Genomic DNA, 9,513 nt, shown 5'->3' on the forward strand with positions numbered 1-9,513 from the left:
ACAGATAAAGCAAAGCGTTCCTTTCCTGACAGATTTACTTCTTGTTTAGATTCAGTGATTAAAATTAATTCAATCCTCATCTGACCTCCACTCTGCAAAGGCCTGCAATCCGACCTGAACCCGACGACCTGTGTCGGGTTCGGGTCATGTCGGGTCGCTCTTCCGGTTCTGGCTTTCGGGCTCGGGTCAGGTTGGGTCAGGTTCAGGTCAGGCTGGGTCCAGGTTGGTCTGAATCCGTGTCGGACACACACAGTAAGTATTACATTTAACTCTGCTGGGAAGTTGAGTTTAATAAGTGTCAAAAGTTGAAAAGCCAACCAAAGCCGGGAGTCCGGGTCATTAAGGAGGGAAACTCTGAGTCTGTGCAGTGAGCAAGTGAGCATCTCTATGACGTCATTGCGCTCATGCTGCAGCTTCCTGTAGATTCGGAATCGGGAGGTCGAGTAAGTGAACATTCCGGTGGTCGGGTAAGGCTCGGGATAGTTTGGGCGTGGGAATAAATGGAGATACTCGGGCCGGGTCAAGCTCGGGTCCAATGTGGTTCTGTCAGGTTCGGGTCGGGTTTTTTTTCCTGACCTGAGCAGGCCTTTACCGCTCTGTCAGTTCAGTGCCTTATTTAAACTATTACTTGGAGTTCTGTTTTACAGGGTCTCGGCTGTTTAAGTGTTTCCCAGACCCACTACTCTGATTAATCAGACATTTTGCTGCTAACTGCTGCTGCTACAATTGAAATGTAAAAAAGAATTTCCAGTGACCTGCAACCAATGGACAAATACATTTCAGAAAGATAAAGCTCATTCACCAATCCACAAATGTGTCTTTCTGCTTATATTTATAAACAACTCCTTCTCTCCACTATGAGAACTATACAATCACTACAGTTATTTGAAAGTTAGTATAAGATGTTCCAGTTCATCAATTTTAAAACTGCAGCAGGTATTTTCCAGAAAACTTCTCTGTTGGAACCTCAGTCCCATTTAGATTGAAAGTGGCCAATTAATGTATTCACTTGTTCATTGTGGACAGGTGTCTGACTTCGAATAAATCTCATTAACTTTCAATGAGGTGGCAGTATTTCTGTGCTCCCATTTTACACAGTCTGTCCTGTTCATGCACCATGTTTTTATTCTCCTCTCCCATTCTCCACAGGATACAGATTGCAAGCATCATCAATCTAGCTGTTGAAAAGCATTGGAAGAATCTGGTCACACAGGTATTGAAACATTCATTTTCTGCCATTTTCCAAGTTGGTTGCTTTAAACACAGTACGATGTGCAATCATCTTGAAAAGAGATTCTCTTCAATATCCAATACAAACTGTATTGCAAACCTGACAGACAAACACAGGAGAACAAGTGACTAGTGAACACAAACCTCATGGTGCTCATTTTCAGATTTATTGCAGTCACTTACAAAACAAGTGAAAGAATATTACAGTGAAATGATTTGGAAAGTAGGTGTGACTTTTGTTGGTGCATTTCTTTGCTCTGTTGGTGAAACTTTCTTGCACCTGACTCCTGTTCATGTCTCTGTTTCCTCTATTGAATGAGGAAGGAGGTATTTGATCAGAAATCAACTGGATTGTGTACCTTTGAGAGGGGATTTCTGCACCATCAGGGCTGGAAACAGGAGTGAGTGAAAGACAATGTGTGGAGTTTGATTTTGTACAGAGGGAGAGCAAATCTAACAGGACTGTGAGATATTGGCCTGGATTTTACAGCCCCAATCGCGGTGAACTCTGAGACTTGCACTGCTATTGAGGGTCTGAACAGCACTGCAACTGCCAGTACATGCACACACTAACACCAGCATCTGGAAGTTGTGGTGGTGAGAAATGTGCTTGGAAGGAGCCTCTGATCATAATCGCACCAGCCAACTCTTTAAAGTGACAGGGACCTGTAGTTCAGCAATTTGGGCTCATTGCCCACAATGTACCCTGATTTTTACCTGGGTTGGATTAAAGCCGGTACCAACAGGCTCAGGGCTGCTCGGGAAGGACTTTTCTGTTGACACAACAGCTCCACTATTCCAGGAAGACACGGGCAGCAGCAGTTGTCAACTTTCAGAGGGAGTTCAGACATTTTAAATGTTGTATTTTATTTCTTAATTGTATGTAACTTTTTAGCATAGCCTGATCAGAGTTCTTAAATTTACATCTGACTTTTTATTAACAAGATTGAAGTGCTTTTAAAAGATCTCTAAATGTATATGACTTTTTATCAAGATTTACTTGGCTTCTTTGTAATGACTCTTGAGCAAGATTGAAGTGACTTTTAAAAACTACATCTTATCCTTTAAAATCCTGCTTCCATGTAGATGACATTGGAAGATGACTTCAGCATAGCTTAGACTATCTTTCTAACAGGTACTGCAACAGCTTAAGACCTACTTTTCTGCAAAAGCTGGTGAATTACCTTCCGGGAGCGGAGAGGAGCGGAGCGGAGCAGACCTAATTGGACCGATATGAGGAGAACGTTGAGAGCGGAGCCTATAAATCCAATCCGAGGATCGAGGCCCAGTCTCTTACCTTCCAGGAGTGGAGTGGAGCTCTTCCAGTGTGCTGGAGTTTTGAAAAAAAAGAAGCCAACTGTGATGTCAGAGGAGAGCTGCAAGGTGATTGGTTGGTGAGTCACTGCTTTTAGTGTATTTAAATATCTTAAAGAAAAGGGCAAAGTTTTTTTACTTGAAAAAAAAAACCTCTGCTGATAAGATGAGTACTACTAAAGTGTTTTTTTTATTCAGTGTAGCTTGTGAAGGACTTTAGATTGTAGTGGGTAGAACAAGGCCCCTAGTGTCATTAGTATTTTTTAATTAAGGGAGTAACTAATTAATCTAAGGGTAAGTCATGGCAGGAGAGCTCAGCCCCGTGATATGCTCCTCCTGCGCTATGTGGGGATTCAGGAACCCTCCCAGTCTCCATGACGACCATGTGTGCAGGAAGTGTATCCAGCTGCAGCTACTGGCTACTCGCATTAAGGAGCTGGACCTGCGGGCGGTTTCACTGTGGAGCGTCCACGAAGCTGAGGGCGTCATGGATAGCATGTTTAGTGAGGTGGTCGCACCGCAGGTAATGGATGCACAGGCAGAAAAGGGATGGGTGACCACCAGATGGAATAGTCGGAGCAGGCAGGTAGTGCAGGAGTCCCCTGTGGCCATCCCCCTCTCAAACAGATACACCGCTTTGGTTACTGTTGGGGGGAAGACCTCCCATGGGAAAAGAGCAACAGCGCGGTCCGTGGCACCACGGAGGGCTCTGCTGCACAGCAGGGGAGGAAAAGGGGTGGAAGAGCTATTGTGATAGGGGATTCTATCATAAGGGGTGCAGATAGGCGTTTGTGTGGCCGCAAACGAAACTCCAGGATGGTATGTTGCCTCCCTAATACTAGGGTCAAGGATGTTTTGGATCAGCTGCCGGAAATTCTGTAAGGGGAGGGTGTGCAGCCAGAGATCGTGGTCCATATTGGTACGAACGACATAGGCAGGAAGAGAGATGAGGTTCTGCAAAGTGAATATAGGGAGTTAGGCAGAAGGTTAAAGAGCAGGACCTCTAGGGTTGTAATCTCAGGATTACTCCCTGTGACACGTGCTAGTGCGGGTAGGAATAGGAGGATTAGGCAAATGAATGCATTGCTGAAGACTGGCGAAGGCGGGAGGGCTTCAGGTACTTGGATCATTGGGATCTCTTCTGGTGCAGAGGTGACCTGTACAAGAGGGACGGGTTGCATCTGAACTGGAAGGGGACCAATATCCTTGTAGGGAGATTTTATAGTAATACACGGGAGGGTTTAAACTAGTCTTGCAGCGGGGGTGGGACCCAAAGTAGTAGTCTCTCCGATGAGATAGTTGAGGCAAATGGAGAGGTTAAAGCAAGCAAGTCCAGTAGGCAGGCCAGGCAGTGGCAGGACAGGGAGCGTGGAAGGTCTGGTGGCTAAACTGCATTTACTTTAATGCAAGTATCCTTACAGGTAAGGCAGATGAACTCAGAGCATGGATCGGTACATGGGATTGTGGTATTGTAGCTATTACGGAAACGTGGTTGAGGGATGGGCAGGACTGGCAGCTCAATGTTCCGCGGTACCGATCCTTCCGGCGTGACAGAGGTGGAGGTAAGAGAGGAGGGGGAGTTGCACTATTGATTAGGGAGGACATCACGGCAGTACTTAGAGAGGATATCCCGGGGTGAATGTCCAGTGAGGCCATACTGATAGAACTTAGAAATAATAAAAGGGTGATCCCTTTGATGGGATTATACTATAGGCCCCCCAATAGTCAGAGGGAAGTGGAGGAGCATATATGTAGGGAAATCACAGATAGGTATAGGAATTATAGGGTTGTAATAGTAGGTGATTTTAACTTCCCTAATATTGACTGGGACTGCCTTAGTGCTAATGGATCAGATGGGGAAGAATTTGTTAAGTGAGTCCAGGATAGTTTTCTGAAGCAGTACGTGGATGGCCCGACTAGAGAAGGGGCTACACTCGATCTCCTCTTCGGAAATGAGAATGGGTAGGTGGTTGATATGGCAGTGGGGGAGCACTTTGGGACCAGTGACCATAACTCTATTAGCTTCAAGATAGTTATGAAAAAGAATAGGACTGGTCCTCAGGTTGAAGTCCTAAATTGGGGGAAGGCTAATTTCCATGGCATCAGACAGGAACTCTCAAAAGTTGAATGGGAGAGGCTGTTTACAGGTAAAGGGACGTCTGGCAAGTGGGACGCTTTTAAAAGTGAGATAGGAAGAGTTCAGGGCCAGCATGTTCCTGTTAGATGGAAGGGCAAGGCTGGCAAGTTTAGGGAACCTTGGTTGACGAGGGATATTGAGGGTCTGGTCAGGACAAAGAAGGAGGCATACGTCAGGTATAGGCAGCTGGGATCGAGCGAGTCCCTCGAGAAGTATAGGAGTATACTTAAGAAGGAAATTAGGAGGGCGAAAAGGGGCCATGAGATTTCCCTGGCAGATAAGATAAAGGAGAATCCTAAAAGATTCTATAAGTGTATTAAGAGTAAAAGGGTAGCTAGGGAGAGAATAGGTCCCCTTAAGGATCAGTGTGGCAATCGATGTGTGAAGCCACGCGAAATGGGCGAGGTCTTAAATGAATATTTCTTGTCTGTATTTACCGTGGAGAAGGTCATGGAAGCTACTGAGTTCAAGGGAGGGAACAGCGATATCCTGCAGCATATCAACATTACAAAGGAGGAGGTGTTGGAGGTTTTGAAGCGCATTAAGGTGGATAAATCCCCAGGGCCTGATCAGATGTATCCTAGGATGCTATGGGAAGCAAGGGAGGAGATTGCTGGGGCGCTGGCAGAGATTTGTGTATCATCGTTAGCCACGGGTGAGGTACCGGAAGACTGGAGGATAGCTAATTTGTTAATTAATAAATTAAATAACAAATCATGTCACCTCTTTCTCTTCTAAACTCTGGCGGAGACAAGCCTAGCTTGACCAATATTTCCTCGTAAGACAGCCCACCCATTCCATGTATTAGTCTCGTAAACTTTCTCTGTACTACCTCCAATGCATTTACATCCTTCCGCAAATAAGGAGACCAGTACAGTGCTCAGTACTGCAGAAGAGGTCTCACCAATGTCCTGTATAGCGGAAGCATAACCTCCCTACTATTGTATTCACTTCCCATGGTGATAAATGATAACATTCTATTAGCTTTCCTAATTACGTGCTGGACCTGCATACTAACCTTTTGCAATTCATGCCCTCGGACACCCAGATCCCTCTGAATCTCAGAGCTCTGCAATCTCTCACCATTTAGATAATATGCTTTTTTATTCTTCCTGCCATAGTGGACAATTTCCGACTTTCCCACATTATACTCCATTTGCCAGGTCTTTGCCCAATCACTTAACCTATCTATATCCCTTTGTAGCCCCCTTATGTCCTCTTCACAACCTACTTTCCTACCTATCTTTGTGATCAGCAAATTTAGCAACAATACCTTCGGTCCCTTCATCTAAGTCATTTATATAAATTGTAAAAAGTTGAGGCCCCAGCACAGATCCCTGTGGCACACCACTCGTTACTTCTTGCCAACCAGAAAATGACCCATTTATGCTGACTCTCTGATTCCTGTCAGCTAGCCAATCTTCTATCCATGCCAATATGTTACCCCCGACACCATGAGCTTTTATTTTCTGCAATAACCTTTGATATGGCACCTTATCCTTCTGGAAATCGAAATACAATACATCCACTGGTTCCCCTTTATCCACAGCACATGTAACTCCCTCAAAGAACTCCAATAAATTGGTTAAACATGATTTCCCTTTCAAAAAACCATGTTGACTCTGCCTGATTACCTTAATTTTTTCTAAATGCCCTGCTATAACATCTTCAGTAATCGCTCCTAACATTTTCCCTAAGACAGATGTTAAGCTAACTGGCCTGTCGTTTCCTGCTTTCTGTCTCCCTCCCTTTTTGAATAAATGAATTACATTCGCTACTTTCCAATCTAACAGAACCATCCCGAAGCGAGGGAAATTTGGAATATTAAAACCAGCGCATCAACTATCTCACTAGCCAATTCAGGACCTGGCGACTTGTCAACCCGCAGCTCCAACAATTTGTTTAGTACCACTTCCCTGGTGATTGTAATTTTCTTGAGTTCCTCCATCCCTTCAATTTCCTGATATACGGCTAATACTGGGATGTTATTTGTATCCTCAATAGTGAAGAACGATGCAAAGTATCTGTTCAATTCATCTGCCATCTCTTAATTATCCATTATTAATTCCCCAGACACACTTTCTATTGGACCAACAGTCGCTTTGTTAACTTTTCTTTTTAAAATATCTTTCGAAACTCTTACTAGTTGTCTTGAAATTTCTTGCGAGCTTTCTCTCATACTCTAATTTTACCTTCCTTCTCAATCTTTTAGTCATTCTTTGCTGTTTTTTTTATATTCTGTCCAATCCTCTGACCTGCCTCCCACCTTTGCACAATTATAGGCTTTTTCTTTAAGTTTGATAGTATCTTTAACTGTTTTCGTGAACCATGGATGGTGAGTCCCACCTTTGGAACTTTTCTTTCTCGTTGAAATGTATCTATTCTGTGTATTCTGAAATATCCCCTTAAATGTCTGCCACTGCATCTCTATTGACTTATCCCTTAACCTAATTTGCCAGTTCACTTTAGCTAGCTCTGCTTTCATGACCTTATAATTGCCCTTAATTAAATTTAAAATACTAGTCTGGGACCCACTCTCCTCTCCCTCAAACTGAATGTAAAATTCAATCATATTATAATCGCTACTACCTAGGGGCACCTTAACTATGAAGTCATTAATTAATCCTATCTCGTTGCACAATGCCAGGTCTAGTATAGCCTGTTCTCTGGTTGGCTCCAGAATGTATTGTTCCAAGAAATTATCCCCAAAACATTCTATGTATTCCTCATCTAGGCTACCTCTGCCCATCTGAATTTTCCAATCTATATGTAGATTAAAATCCCCCATAATTATCACAGTACCTTTCTGACAAGCTGCCATTATTTCTTCCTTTATATCCCATCTGACATTCTGGTTAATGTTAGGTGGCCTGTACACCACTCTCACAAGTGACTTCTTGCCTTTATGATTTCTCATTTGTACCCAAACTGCTTCTACATCGTGATCTCCTGAACTTAGGTCATCCCTCTCTATTACGCTAATACCATCATTAATTAACAGAGCTACCCCGCCACCTTTTCCTAGCTTCCTGTCCTTCCAAAATGCCATGTCACCTCCAATATGCACATCCCAATCTATGTCGCCCTGCAGCCATGTCTCTGTAATGACTATCAGATCGTACTTATTTATTCTATTTGTGCTCTCAGTTCATCTGTTTTGTTTCGAATGCTCCATGCATTCAGATACAGAGCATTTAGTTTTGTCCTTTTATTATTTTTGTCACCTCTAGCCTTATCTGTCGATTTACTCTTAGATTTGTACATTCTGTCCCTTCCTGTCTCGGTCTCTTTATCATTTCCCATATTTATACCTTTCTCTCTTGCCTTGTCTCTTCTCCTTGATTCACCATATCTTCCCAAATTTGATCCCTTGCCCCCACTATTCAGTTTAAAACCGTCTCTACTTCTCTAGTTATTTGGCTCGCTAGAACACAGGCACCAGCACGGTTCAGGTGTAGACCGTCCCAACGGTACAGCCACCTCTTTCCCCAGCACTGGTGCCAACGTCCCATGAACCAGAACCCACTACTACCACACCAGTCTTTCAGCCGCACATTACTTTCTCTAATCTTATTTGTCCTATGCCAATTTGCACATGGCTCAGGTAATAACCCAGAGATGATTAACTTTGAGGTTCTGCTTCTTAATTTGGTGCCTAGTTCCTCATACTGACTTTGCAGAACCTCTATCCTTGTCCTGCCTATGTCTTTGGTACCGACATGGACCACGACGACTGGATCCTCCCCCTCCCATTGTATGTTTCGCTCCAGCCCTGAGCAGATGTCCTGAATCCTGGCACCGGCAGGCAACACAGCCGTCTGGACTCTTGCTTTTGCTGCAGAGAACAGAGTCAATCCACCTTACTATACTGTCCCCTACTACCACTACATTCCTTTTTTCTCCCTCTTTGAGCCGCAAACACTTACTGCAGACGTGTTTGCCCTGGATCACACTGGCATCCAGGAACTCCCACATGCTGCAGCTGTGACACATCACCTGTCCTGTCATCCTTAACGTATTTCAATTAACTACTTAAATATTTTATTCAATTATTCATTTTATTGCATATTTTATTAAACTTACCACTAGTTTGTTTACTATTTTAAACGTTAGGACTAAAATGGTAATTAATCACTTACCAGATGCGCATCAAGCAGGTCGGTTCTTCCAAACCAATCAACTACCTGCTTGCCTGTGATGTCACAGCTTACCAGATCCTCACCAAACAGCTCCTTCCACTGCACCGAAGCAAGAACCAAATCCTGTGTCCTCAGCCCAGCGGCTCTCTGTTTCCCTGCTCTCACTCTCCATTGTGACGTCACTCCTCGATTTTTTTTCCCCTGCTCTGCTCCTCTCTCTCTCGCTCTGTCTCCGAGTCTGTGCTTTTGGCGCATTTCTTCATTTGTTGTTCCGTTGTGCTCCTCTGTTTCTGGTCCAAAATCTGACTCTGGTGGGACTTGAACCCACAACCTTTGAATATCGTCTCAATCATTATTTAGAAGTCCAACACGCTATCCATTGCGCCAAAGAGCCTCACACATTTTTATTAACATCAGTAAGGCCTTTGATCTTGTCAGCAGAGACGGCCTCTTCAAACTGCAATGGAACATAGGCTGCCCTCCTGACCTCTTGGGCATCATCTCATCTTTCCACGAGAACATGCACAGCTCCATCAGTTACAATGGAGCAACATCAGACGCTTTCAAGATCAGCAGTGGGGTAAAGCAGGGCTGCGCGCTGGCGCCAACTCTCTTAGGAACAGAGGAACATCGGAGTAAGCTATTCAGCCCGTCGAGCCTGCTCTGTCATTCAATTCGATCATGGCTGATCAC

General features: G+C 44.1%; 1 non-coding gene across 1 annotated transcript; it reads right to left on the minus strand.

Moving 5' to 3' along the window:
• Positions 1–9,123: 9,123 nt before the first annotated feature.
• Positions 9,124–9,214, minus strand: trnar-ucu (transfer RNA arginine (anticodon UCU)). Its single transcript is given in 2 exon segments — positions 9,124–9,159; positions 9,178–9,214. It is a non-coding gene; the product is annotated as a tRNA-Arg (tRNA).
• Between the last annotated feature and the right edge of the window lie 299 nt (positions 9,215–9,513).

This window comes from Heterodontus francisci, unplaced genomic scaffold (genome assembly GCF_036365525.1).
Source record: "Heterodontus francisci isolate sHetFra1 unplaced genomic scaffold, sHetFra1.hap1 HAP1_SCAFFOLD_102, whole genome shotgun sequence".
Lineage (NCBI taxonomy): Eukaryota > Metazoa > Chordata > Chondrichthyes > Heterodontiformes > Heterodontidae > Heterodontus > Heterodontus francisci.